The following is a 13,309-nucleotide window of genomic DNA, read 5'->3' as shown; positions in this document are numbered from 1 at the left end:
CCAGGATTCCTGCGCGATCCCTCGGACGCTGCCCCAGGAGAACCTGCCGCTGCGGCTGCAGCGCCGTCTGGATGCAGCCGGGGAGCAGGCGGCGCCGCACCGCCCAGTGTCTGTACCTAGGGGCCCCGCCCATGCTCCCCAGCTGTCACTGCCGCCCCGCCTCCGGGGGGCGGAGAGCGCTGCTCCCCCTGCCGCGGCCCCTCCAAGCGCCAGCGCAGCCTTCGCCTCCCTCTGCAAGGCCGGTCCGGGCTCCGGGGAAAGGCCGCGGCGGCTCCCGCGGGCGGGTGAGGAGAGGCCGGGGTGGGGAGAGCAGCGGCTGCTGCAGTGGGCTGGCCCGGCTCTTGGGGACAGACGCGTGGGGCGCAGAGCTGCGCTGCCGGTAGCGGCGATGGAGGACGTAGGGGCCGCCCCCGGCGGTGACTGGGAAGGGGCCTGGCTGGGCTGGGGCTGGGGCTTGGAAGGGCGGCGTAGTGAGCAGTACGGACTGGGGCTTCGGTTCACGCAACATCCCCACCCGGCCAGAGCTCAGCGCCTGCTACACCCGCCCAGGCTCGGACAGCTACTGCGCACAGGAACAGGCTGACCGCGTACGGGACAATCCCTGGACCGCCTGTGTCTCGGGGTGCAGCACGGCCTGATCGCTGGCTGTACCCGCCTGGCATTGCTAGAGTGCCCCACTACCTGCTGGGCGCTGCATTGCTACTCGCTAAACCCAGGGCACAATCAGCATCAAGCGGGCTTTTAACGGTTCGCTCGGACATTAGTAGGCTTCCAGGGAATGAGACTTTTCCCTGTAATTTCCCTTTGTCGATGTGCTTTGTCCAATAGGCATCTCCCTGCACAGGGTGTGTCCCACCGCCTTTTCTTCAGCAAAGCTGTTATCTGCATAAAACAGGTCAGTGATGATGCGCACAGCGTGTGGGTGTGGTTTTGGGTTGGGTTTGCTTTGGTTGGGGGGGGGGAGTATTTAACACCATTTACACCGACTTAGTAGATATAGGTGATATGCTGCTGGTTCAAAAAAGCCTCATGGGTTTAATGTAGGGATGTTGCTTAATGGCAGTTAACGCAGGTGTTTAACTCAAAGATCACAGTCACACTGTTAAACAATAGAATACAAACTGAAATGTATTAAATACTAGAAGATTTATCTGGCCTTGTTTGGGTCCTTAACTCCAGTTATTTTATTTTTTTTACACATCCCCATACTTCTGCCTCTGCATCACTTTATTTTACTCTACGAGGGTCACAGTGGATCAACTAGAAGTTGCCAAAAGATCTTGAAATTTGCTGTATATTTTCATGTACTATTATATTGTTAAATATACATAAAATGTATTAATTACATTATAGTCGCACAATGACACCCATATAGGGTGAGCAGATAGAGGGATAGAATAGAATACCACAGGAAAATTTTCTGTACCAATCTTGCCTATGCAGTTGTGCAAGGTCACCTTAGGGCAAGCTAGAGATACAGCTGCATGAACACCAAACATGAACCTCCATTCAACTGGTGCAGAGGGGGGCAGAATGGAATGGTAATTCCGTGAGCTCTGCATTCTTGGGTTGAGGGCTGTGTTTCTGCCTCACATTTCACTTGCCTAACGCCTAAATGATTGTGCTGTGTCGGTGGAATGAATTTCAATAACACTGCATAATTTGTTGGAACCAAATCTTTTTTTAATAGTAAAAATATTATTTTATGTGTGAAACTATACATTCTATCTAGGATGTACATCTATAAAGAAACACTTCCTTTTCATAGAATCATAGAACTGGAAGAGACCTCAGGAGGTCATCAAGTCCTGCCCCTTGCCCAAAGCAGGACCAATTCCAACTAAATCAACCCAGCCAGGGCTTTATCAGGCCGAGACTTAAAAACCTCTAGGGATAGAGATCCACCAACTCCCTAGGTAACCCATTCCAGTGGTTCACCACCCTCTTAGTGAAATAGTTTTTCCTAATGTCCAACCTAGACCTCTCTCATTGTAACTTGAGACCATTGCTCCTTGTTCTGCAATCCCTCACTACTGTGAACAGCCTCTCTCCATCCCCTTTGGAACCTCCCTTCAGGAAATTGAAGGCTGCTATCAAATCCCCCCTCACTCTTCTCTTCAGCAGACTAAACAAACCCAAATCCCTCAGTCTCTCTTCATAGGTCTTGTGCTCCAGCCCCTTAATCATTTTGGTTGCCTTCCGCTGGACCCTCTCCAATGCGTCCACATCCTTTCTATAGTGGGAGGCCCAGAACTGTACACAGTATTCCAGGTGTGGCCTCACCAGAGCTGAATAAAGGGAAATAATCACTTCTCTAGATCTGCTGGCAATGCTCCTCCTAATGCACCCTAATATGCCATTAGCCTTCTTGGCTACCAGGGCACACTGTTGACTCCTATCCAGCTTCTCATCCAATGCAATCTCCAGATCCTTTTCTGCTGAACTGCTACTTAGTCATTCAGTCCCCAGCCTGTAACAATGCTTGGGATTCTTCTATCCCAAGTGCAGGACTCTGTATTTGTCCTTGTTGAACCTCATCAGATTTCTTTTGCCCAATCCTCTAATCTGTCTAGGTCACTCTGGACCCTATCTCTGCCCGCCAGAGTATCTACCTCTCCCCCTCCCTTAGTGTCATCTGCAAACTTGCTGTTGGTGCAATCCATCCCCTCATCCAGGTCATTAATAACAATATTGAACAGATCCTTGGGGCAGTCCACTAGAAACCGACCGCCAACCTGACATCAAGCCGTTGATCACAACCCGTTGGGCCTGACGGTCTTGCCAGCTTTCTATCCATCATACAGTCCGTTTATCCAATCCATACTCCCTTAACTTGCTGACAAGAATATTGTGGGAGACCGTATCAAAAGCTTTGCTAAAGTCAAGGTATATCACATCCACTTACTTTCCTATATCCACAGAGCCAGTTTCCTCATCATAGAAGCTAATCAGATTGGTCAGGCACGACTTGCCCTTCGTGAATCCATGTTCCCCTCTTCCAAGTGCCTTTTCACTCAGCCCACTAACTTAATGCACCATAGGTCAGTGTATGTGCATGACGTTGAAAATAGTACGTTACTGAGTATTCATTTCAAATACGGAACAAAGTATTCAATTCAAACCGATCTAAATAGAGTTAAAAACTAAATATGCTTCAATGTAGGTTGAAGTCAGTACTAACAGAGCTGTACAATTCTGTCTTCCCTGTGCTTCAGTATATATTTATATCTGGGGCACCTGGCATTGGTCACTGACAGGATACTGGGCTAGATGGACCCTTAGCCTGACCGTGTGTGCGTGCGTATCAGAGATGAAAGTGGGCAGTTACAGGGTGCAGGTAAAAACCAGCCACGAGTACCAGCCCCTACACTGCCAACAATAAAACGCTACTGTAGTAACACTTGAATGTTACTACCCTTTTTGTTTCCTCCTGTCGGTGGTTCTGCCAGCAGGGCCGCTGATGGAGTCTGTGGGAGCAAATAGGACAGCTGTGTCAGGGCCCAGCAACTTAGAAGGTTCTGGAGTTCCCAGCTACCACTACTGCAGCAGCAGTGACCAAGCCCCAGGCTCTTCAAATCACTGCCGGAGCCTTAAGGCTCCCAACTGCCACCGCAGCCCTGGAGGTCCTGGCCACCGTGGCGGCAGCACCTGTTCCTCCTACCCAAAGACCTGCCCCTTCCTGGCACCCATAGCCACCCTCCCCATCTTGCCAAGGAGCCTGATGGACTGCTAAGTCCTAGTAATTACTTTCATCCTTGGTGTGTGTTTTAATTTTCTCATCATCATCATAGTTTATTGCTCCAAAAACATGGCCATGATCTTGTGTTATCACTTAGCGTGTATAGTTCTGCAGGAGTGCAGGATATTGACAGGGGGCACTGTATTGTTCGAAGATTTGCCAAGGCTCTCCACATTCACATTTGGGTCCTTTCTCAGCTCTTGTTTGTTCATGTTATCACTAGTCTTTGCTACCCTGACTCCCACAATTTACACAGTATTTGTTTGAGGTCAGTGCCTGGAGAGAGTTGTTCTGAAGCAACCAGGTTATCCGTGATGTGTCAGCTTCTGATAACAATATGTGGGGAGTCACATTTTTTTAATTGAAGAAGTATGCTTTGCAAATACAGTGCCTAAAAATTCTCACCTATTATGTACACAGAACAGCTGAGTTAAGCAAAGTCTGACAAACCATGTCTTTGTATGGTGTCGAATCATATAAAATTAATAGCGACATTAACATATATAAATAATCAGTGACCATGCTGCCAAATAGTGGAATAAAGCATTTGGAAATGATAAACAGTAAACTAAAGGGGAAGCTAGTGAAGAAGAGGAGCAATATCTTCATCAAAGATACAGTTTTTAAGCATCCTATAATGATTGATCTCTAATGCCACATGCATGGCTTTCTTGAACATAGATCTGTATGTTTAGATGATTAGCTGTAAGAAAGAGATTGAGGATAATGGAGGTAAAAATAGAGGCTACTATGCGGCTTAAGAAGAAAATCCCTGAGGACTTGTATCTATGGCTCTGGCTAGTTTGTTTTAATACATAATGCACCATCAGCTGTTTAGAGTTCTGCTAAAGAAAGACTGCTGAACTAGGTCTTTAAAACTGGAGAAAGTAAACATCATTTTTTCCCCATTTTCTGTCTTTGAGGACAGTTGTTAGGTTCAGTGAGTCTCTACTTTTCTCCTAAGACTGGGCTCTCCTTCCCATATGAAGCTCTTTTTTTATGTGGACAATTTAGAAAAATCACTCCTTTTAAAAATAAAATACAAATTCTGGATGCCAAGAAATAAAGACAAATCCAATCTCCTAAACAATATCTAACTAATCCCAATGTTTAATGGCAGTCTTAGGTACCGTGGCTGAAGTTCTCAGATGCACTTGTTTTGATGGCTAAAATCAGCAGCATATTTGCTAAATTTTTGCTCTCAGGTTTTCTTTCTTGTCACATCAAACACCCTTTATTTTTTGCTACTAGCATTCAGTAGTTGCTATTGTGTTTCAAAACAAACATCACTGGAGTCCTGATCTAGGAAGTACATCAATGGGAGATGTGTGTGTTTAGCACCTGATCAGATTAGGCATGGAATGAAGGTTATTGGGTCAAATTCTCTTCTGTTGCACCAATAAAACTCTGTTGAAGCCATTGGGATTTGCATGGGGTTAAATGAGAAGAGAATTTGGCTTGTGTCCCTTGTCATTGTATCTTTCTCTAACTACATGCTATATTGATAAATATTTCCATGGGCAGAGCTTGGCAGCTACCTCCAAATACACTAGTACAAAAAAGACTTGTAACATACATGAGTTCTTAGTAACCAGACAAGTGGGATTGTTAAAAGCACTCTGCTTTGTCTTAGTAATGCTTCTATTGACTTCAGGGGGAGTCCAAGCATTTTTATAAAATTCCACACTAACATGCAACAGTACTGTAATTATGTATCAGTAATTGTCTTAAAGCTGTAATGCCTAAAGGTATCTCTTCCCCACAGAATTCTGTGTACTGCTGCAAATAACAGTAGAGATGTGTTGTTGCATATATATAATAAAGCAAGCTATGGAATTGGAACAACAAACAGAAGGTACTGTCTGACTTTTGATACATTTTTTACACTAGTCATCCTTAAATGCTTGTGCTATAATTGACAGTAAAAGTAAAATTTAGTTTGTCTGTTGCTTCTGACTTGTATAAAACAATCCCTTTTACGATTACAATATTTTATCTCCAACACTAAGACTACAGTGTGTGTTAGGTTTACTGTTGATGGACAGTCTTTCAGTGATGCATTTTATAAACTTTATGGGTTTTGAAGCTGCATCTGATGCCCAGTGGAAACTGAAAACAGACCTTGCCTCCATCAATAAATTGAATAGATAAGCTGCTCAGGTCATTGTCCAAAATAACGTTTAGGAGACTAGATTATGTCCTGTAATGCCCATGTTACACAGATCATAGTAAAAATGAAGTAGGAATATATATTTAGAAAATATATGATAAACACAGGATTTTTAGTTATCTACATCTAACGAAGATGTTCTAGAAATACAGTATAACAGTGGTAGATAGTTGAGTTTATATATAGTCAACATATAATATAAACATGGGTCATCTCCAGAGGCCACAGCAGTAAAATAAAGCCCAAGAATAGAAATAGTTCAGTTTTGTGGTATGTTGCCAGAAGGTCTAGGCCAATATGCACAATAAAAGGAGCTAGTTTACTAAAAAGATTTTTTTAAACCTGCTGTTGTTCTTGCAATCAGTCAAGATGCCTTTCATTTCAGGGAAGGCTGGGGAGGAGGACTCATCGCATCTTACAAGCAGTTAGAGGAGTCTGGTATAATCAGTCTTATTTGGAGCTGCAGCGAGGGGGAGGAGATCAAGCCGCCCATACAAGTGGGTTAGAGAAACCAAAAATCTGCCCTTCCCTATTCCCAAGCTACTGGACCTACCATTAGAAACTGAGGCCATGTTGAGAAGGGGAAGGTAAGGGCTTCATACCCACTGTCCCTCACCAAGAGCAGTTCTTTTGGGGGATTGAGGGGAGCTCAGAGGTGAATAATAGATGACTGTGGTCTCCTCTTCAACACTGATACTTGGTTATGGGACCAATAAATAAACAAAGGCATTTATTTTAAGATTCCCAAATCAAATTTCAGTGTTTCCCTACCAGTAACAAAGTTATTTGGGGGTAATAATGTGTTACTTGTATATTTGGTAAAAACATTGTATTAATCATTGTTCACTGTCATGTTCACATTTTTTATTTCCATTTATAATACAAATATTTAAAATATATTACAACAGCATAAAACATTAAGTCAGATTCATCTTGTATAAAAGGTAATAGGCTGTCTTGGAGAAATACATGTGATGGCCATCATTGTTCTATCCATTTTAGAGAGTGATTGCAGCATAATTCCACCTACATCTTGTGAATACAGGATTTAATAAATAGTTACAGAAAATCAGACAGAAAGGTTAGACGGCATTTTAGTCCATTCTTATCAGAGGCACCCTTAAAAATAAAAAAGAATCCACACATTTAATGACGCACAGCTCTTTTTCTTCAAGAAGTAAGATTGTCTTAAAAGAACAGCAGGATGTCAAGGAAAAAGTTTCCAGTGTGCCAAAGGTATCTGCTCAGAGTAACAATATAGGGCTGAAAAAGCTTCATATTATTTAGTAACAACTACTAATATTAATATGTTGTTAAATGACAATGGAAGGGTTTCAAGCTGTACGTACATTAAGCAGAAGAGACATCATATAGGGGTATGTGTAACATTCTAATTAACCATGATTGTACTTCATACCGTTTTCAATAGTAATGCAAGATGGTACAGTGAAGGTACCCATGTAACTGCTTTGCATCTATATTAGTTTGCTAAATGGGAGTTATGTCTCTTCATTAGACTTTGCTAGATCTACCAGTGAAGGACAGTGTTGTCCAAAGTATTTTACCTCCCCTCTCCTCTCTAGGAAAAAAAATGTGGCTGATCCAAGGGGAAGAAAAGGAAATCTCCAAAGGAATTTTCAGCTCCTCCTGCCCATGCAACAGGGTAAGCAACGTGTAAGAGTAGTGTGGAATATGTTATTCAGGTAATTTACTGTTCTTAATATACTCTCTTGTAAGCAGTATATTAAAGCAACTTAGGGCTCTGAACTGTAAAGATTTAGAGAATGCTAAAGGCTTTGGGAATGGCCTCTGAGGTCAATTAAATATTTATAGCTTGGAAATGTTAGAAATTCTCAAATTGCATTTTGACAAATACCTTTTATTAATCCTATTCATAAAAAAAAGTGCAGCGAAGGACTGAAATGGCTAAAGGGAATGTATTGTAGGTTGAGTGGTCATGTGTGCTTGCGGGTTAGTGCAGATTTGTGTACCCATATGGGGATTTTTCTTTAAAATGATTTGAAGGAAGGTTCACTTAGCCATGTAGAAGTTGTATAACTAGCAATTTCCTAACTTTATAAACAGTTAACTACCAGGCAGTATTTAACACATGTATTTCATATATATATATATATATATATATATATATATATATATATATATAAAACACAAATGCCTTTTACAACTTTGTTTTGTTAATTGCTGATATATTGCCCGCTGTTGTTGATAGGTATATAATATTCTTGAATGTGTGGAGCATTAAAATGAAGGTCAAACATCCATATTTGCCTTTGACTGAAATTACCATGATGCTGACTGCTCAGTGGTTTGAACTTTCTCAAGCAGGAAAACGAGTAAGCCTTCTCAGCATTAAAAGAGACAGCAAACTAAAAGAGGCATGTTATATTATCGATCTGTCTATCTAATAGTCTGTCTGTGAGTCTGTTTGTTCAAGACTCCTCCTAAATGGTAAGAGCTAGGACCAAAAAATTTGGTGTGCAGCTTTCTCTTATCCTTACTTAAAGTAAGGTCAGGGTCTGGTTATGGCAAGAAAGTGGGATGTGCCTGGAGTTTGATTGGTTTTCCATACGCTCAAAGGATCAGAAGGATGCAATACTGCACAGTCACAACTGGGGACAGTTATACATGGGGAAGTGATCACAGGGGGGGCAGCTGTACAAGGATGGAAGTGGCCAGCTGGGGACTGGCAAGATGGCAAGCCCTGCTATTGGCCCAGGTAAGTGGCTCCCCCGCCTCAAACTTTTCCTCCTCTGCTTTGGCACCAGACCTGAGAGGAGGAGCCACTGGCCCGACTGACACACCTCCTCCCCTGGAGCAGTACCAGGGTCAGGCTCCCCTCCCTCCATCAGGACCCAGAGACACCCACCCTCAGCACCACCAGGCTGCCCAGCATGGCCCCCACTCCTCCCCTTAGCCCAGATCTGGGGACCAACAGGAGACCTCCGCAGCCAGGCCAGACCTGGGCAATAAACACCAGGTAAGTTTTCTAGTAATATATATAAATATATTATAGCATGTATTGTATCTTTTTTTTGCAGAAATATATAAAAAAGCAGAAAAGGACATGCAAAGTTTATGAAAGAATTGAAACACTATCAAGACTCTGAAGCCTGACAAGCTTTCTTAGAAAGAAGAGCAATTCACAAATTGAGGACCCTGTGTGGTAAGTTAGGATATGTCTACACAGCAGCGTTAGTTCAGAATGACGCCAGTTGTTCCAAAATAACATAGTCCTCACCTGCACTACAAGCAGTTATTTTGACATTATGTCAAAATAATGTTGAGCTGGAGGACTTCTTACTTCGACTCTTATAACCCTCATTTTATGAGGCATAAGGGAAATCGGAGGAAGCTCAGGATGCATAGATTATTTCGGCTTTAGCCCTGCTGTGTAGATGTGACCTTAGAGAACAGCTGTGTCCGTTATTTTATATAAATGAAGGAATATACCATTTGTATCCTAACTAAAATTGCTAGGAAGAGAGTTCTAGGAGACCTAGGGTTCCTACAGTATTTTAATTTCATCAAACTATTAATTATTATGATCATAATTATTAAGCCTTAAAATTGAAGGAAAGCAGAGCTTTATTGTGGATCAGTGTAAAGTCTCAGTGGATAAAAGTCTATTTGGCAATGATTGTTTACACAAGTATGTGTGATATTGTAGATTAATAAAAAGTTGCTTTAGTGTCTACAGTTTGTGATTTGCCTTTTAATTTTTATTATTTGCCAGCATTTACTTTAGGCTTACCATTTGCCTCTTTGAGGCAAAGCCGTGGAGGACTTGGGCGGTCCTGCCACCCCCGTCTCCCTGGTCTGCTGGGGGGGGGGGCAGCTAGTGAAATGAAAAGTAGCATCTTTCTTCTGCATAGTAAACTTTCAAAACTGTATTAAGTGAATGTTCAGTTATATATTTTTGAAAGAACAGCCATCATGTTTTCTTCAGAGTTATGAACAACCTCCACTTCTTAGGTGTTCGTAACTCTGAGGTTCTACGGTAATGGCTTGTCTACATGGATCAGAGATATTGAATACAGGGATGTGACGTATGAACTGCAATAATGTGTTGTACATTAATTGTTCTGCGTAGGTCCTGTGTACACACTGAAGATACTTGGTGGTGTGTAGCGTACATGCTACATGTATGGATGGTGAGTTGGTGTTTAAGCAAGGGAGGACTGTGTGTGAGTCCTGTGGCTGTGTTCCCTACATGGCACTGCCCTTACCCAAGCATTGCATACGTCATCATCACTGCTGCTTTAGCTGTGTGTATCCTTCTGCTGGAACCTTTCCCCACTCACCTCCTCACCCCGCAATGGCCTTTCACTTCTCTGTAGCTATATGCTGGAGCATGGACGCAGTCTGCTTTTCACTGCAGCAGGTACCAACACATAACACTACATGCCGCAGCAAGTGATAAGCAGTCTAGAAATAGCCTAAGTGTTCCTTAGTGCACTTTAGTACTATTTGAAATAGTACTACATGAAAGGGCACTATGGAACATTTCTAAAAGGATTGCATAATACTATATTCTGCGATAGTAAGTAATAGATATAATTTACATTATTCGATGCAGCATATACATAGAGGCTACGTCTAGACTGGCATGATTTTCCGGAAATGCTTTTAACGGAAAAGTTTTCCATTAAAAGCATTTTTGGAACAGAGCGTCTAGACTGGCACGGACGCTTTTCCGCAAAAGCACTTTTTGCAGAAAAGAGTCCGTGCCAATCTAGATGCACTTTTCCGCAAAAAAGCCCCACTCACCATTTTCGCAATTGGAAAACAAATCTCAGCTGTCTACACTGGCCCTTTTGCGCAGAAGTTTTACGCAAAAGGGACTTTTGCCCAAACGGAAGCAGCATAGTATTTCCACAAAAAGCACTGATTTCTTACAGTAGGAAGTCAGTGCTTTTGCGGAAATTCAAGCGGCCAGTGTAGACAGCTGGCAAGTTTTTCCAGAAAAGCGGCTGATTTTCCTGAAAAACTGGCCAGTCTAGACGCAGCCAGAGAGAGCTCCGAAAAAACCCACTTTTTTTTATATCTGCATAATGCTTTCAATAATTACTAAAAGTAACCTCCCCTCAAAATGAAGTTATTAAGCCCTGAAAAACAGAATCTCTAATTATGATAAATCTTTAATTAGATGATCACATGTTGCTTTTCCCATAGGACTCTTCCTCATTCAATGCACAGGATGGACAATGCTCAATGAATGAATTAAGAGTAGCATACAACTTCCTTGTCTGATTAAAAGGCAAAACCAAATTCTTTTAGCTGCAGTTGTGACAACTTGAAGTCTTCATTCACTTGAACATGGACATAAAGTTGTGACAAAAATTCATAGAAAGCAATTACACTATTGAATATACTCAATTATTATTGAAATACACTGTTTATAATGGCTTATAAGTCACTTTACAGAGGTGGGTATGTCATTTTACTTTACATATTTACCAATAAAGAAACAGACCTATTAACTTGACTCAGTACTGATCATCTCCATTCAGAAAAGGGGAGGAAAATACTGCACCCACAACTTATACTATATAACCCTAACTAAAACAAGTCCTGTGACACTTCAAAGACTAACAGATTTATTTGGATATAAGCTTTCATGGGTGAAAAGCACTTTGTTAGATGGTCTGTTCTATCTTTGCTCCTATTAAAATCATTGAATGCAATGGGAGCCAAGTTAAACCAATGCTGAGAGCTTTTGAAAATCTCATCATAAAAGTTCCAAAGGATGGGGTGTTTGAGTTTCACACAAATTCTATATCAGGTAAATATATTGTGCCCACCTAAATTCACCTTGAATTTTCAATTAGATACTGTGTTTCTCTTCCTGTCCTAAACTGTTAGGTATTGTTGCTGTGCACCACTAAGTAATTTCTGTCTTATGCTTCAAAAGTGGTTGTGTTTCAGTGGCGGTTGAAGAAGTCCCTTTATATTCCTTACCTACATCACATGGTTCTTGTAAAGCTTAAATTAAGTAACAATGGTAAAGAAGTGTGAGTGCAGTTTGTCTGAATAACTCAATTTCAAGTAAAAACTATGGGGGGTCGTGTGGCACCTTAAAGACTTGATGTCTGAATCTTCTCACCTTTCTGGTTTTTTTAGCAAGGACTTATAATAAAGTTTTTGCATAAAGAAAAACTATGCAGTCCAGTCTGTGTTGAGTGGTTATATGAAGGCATTGAATTTCAGAAATAGTCAAATTATATGGTTATTTTATTATACATGAACAATTGAAAGACAAAAGTTTGAGACAGTGAGATAATCACTAATATATAGCAGACTATTATTTTGTTACAGCACATTCGCATAGGCCTGGTCTACCCTAAAGGGGGAGGTTGACTTAAAATACGCAACTCCAGCTACGTTAATTATGTAGCTGTAGTCGACACATCTTAAATTATTTTTTTGAGATGTCAAAACAGCAGGCTCCCATTGCCTTCCCTTACTCCTCTTGAGGAGCAGGACTACTAGTGCTGATGGGGGAGCCCTCTCAGTTTAAATTAGCAGATCTTCACTAGATCCTCTAATTCAAACCCCCAGAAGATGGACCTCAGCATCATTGATCTTCCACAGAGTATAGACATGGCTATAGAGCCTTGAATAGAAACTTCTGTAGTTATTAAATCGCTCTTTTTTTAAAACATTTATAAAGGACAGCTCAGTTTTTCACCTTTTTTGTCATTTAGGGGCATTATTTCCATTATCCAGTGCTTAGTCAAATTACTGTACTTATTGCTGCTCTAATTTCAAATTTTCATTAGCTTGAATCTAGCAATATGTCCTTGTTTTAAACTGGCACCATGTTACTACTCTGCAGTTCCATAGAATTGAAATTCATCTAAAATGTACCTGTTGTCAGGTTGTTAATAACAAAGAATAGCTGCTTCTTAAACATGCTTGTTGAGCATAAAACAAAGTTACAATCCTTGTTTTACAAATATTATTGTACATGCCATAAATAAAATGTGTGATTATACTTTAAAATGTAGCTGGATTGTGTTTGTTTGATTTAAGTGTTCCATCTACATTACTTGCCTTTCTGGGATGAAAGTCTAGCAGTTTTTTCCTTCACAATTCGTAGCGCAAAACATATAAGAAGAGGTTTATTGTATCACGTGTGAGAACTTAAAAGTTTCTTTGCACTATTCCTGCCTTCAGTCATCAGAAATTATCCACAGCTGATGTAAATTGTCATACCCATTGTCTGTTTGAGATAAAATAACCTATATTAGTTGCAGATTTTCCCCTCCGCCAAGATGTGTGAAAGAGGAGGGGAATGCAACTGGAAGGCAAATAAAGAGGGAGCTCAAGAGATTTTGTGGGAGGGAATCTACAACTGGGAGGAGGATGGAGTGAGGAAC

The 13,309-nt window shown here is 41.4% G+C and overlaps 1 long non-coding RNA gene across 4 annotated transcripts; it reads left to right on the top strand.

Annotated features, from left to right (window-relative positions):
• On the top strand, positions 1 to 12,932 carry LOC102460693 (uncharacterized). 4 transcript variants are annotated; one of them, XR_012904388.2, is made up of 8 exons: positions 15 to 284; positions 829 to 895; positions 5,505 to 5,594; positions 6,295 to 6,496; positions 7,493 to 7,572; positions 8,140 to 9,093; positions 10,021 to 10,081; positions 11,103 to 12,932. It is a non-coding gene; the product is annotated as an uncharacterized LOC102460693 (long non-coding RNA). The 4 variants fall into 4 exon arrangements; XR_016349391.1 differs by having other exon boundaries at positions 1 to 284; positions 8,140 to 8,263; positions 8,969 to 12,932; XR_012904387.2 differs by having other exon boundaries at positions 6 to 284; positions 8,140 to 12,932.
• Positions 12,933 to 13,309: the final 377 nt, after the last annotated feature.

The sequence above is a fragment of the Pelodiscus sinensis genome, chromosome 4 (genome assembly GCF_052426305.1).
Source record: "Pelodiscus sinensis isolate ZL-2025 chromosome 4, ASM5242630v1, whole genome shotgun sequence".
Classification (NCBI taxonomy): Eukaryota; Metazoa; Chordata; order Testudines; family Trionychidae; genus Pelodiscus; species Pelodiscus sinensis.
The sequence above is the reverse complement of the archived record's forward strand: the minus strand, read 5'-3'. Positions and strand labels throughout refer to the sequence as shown.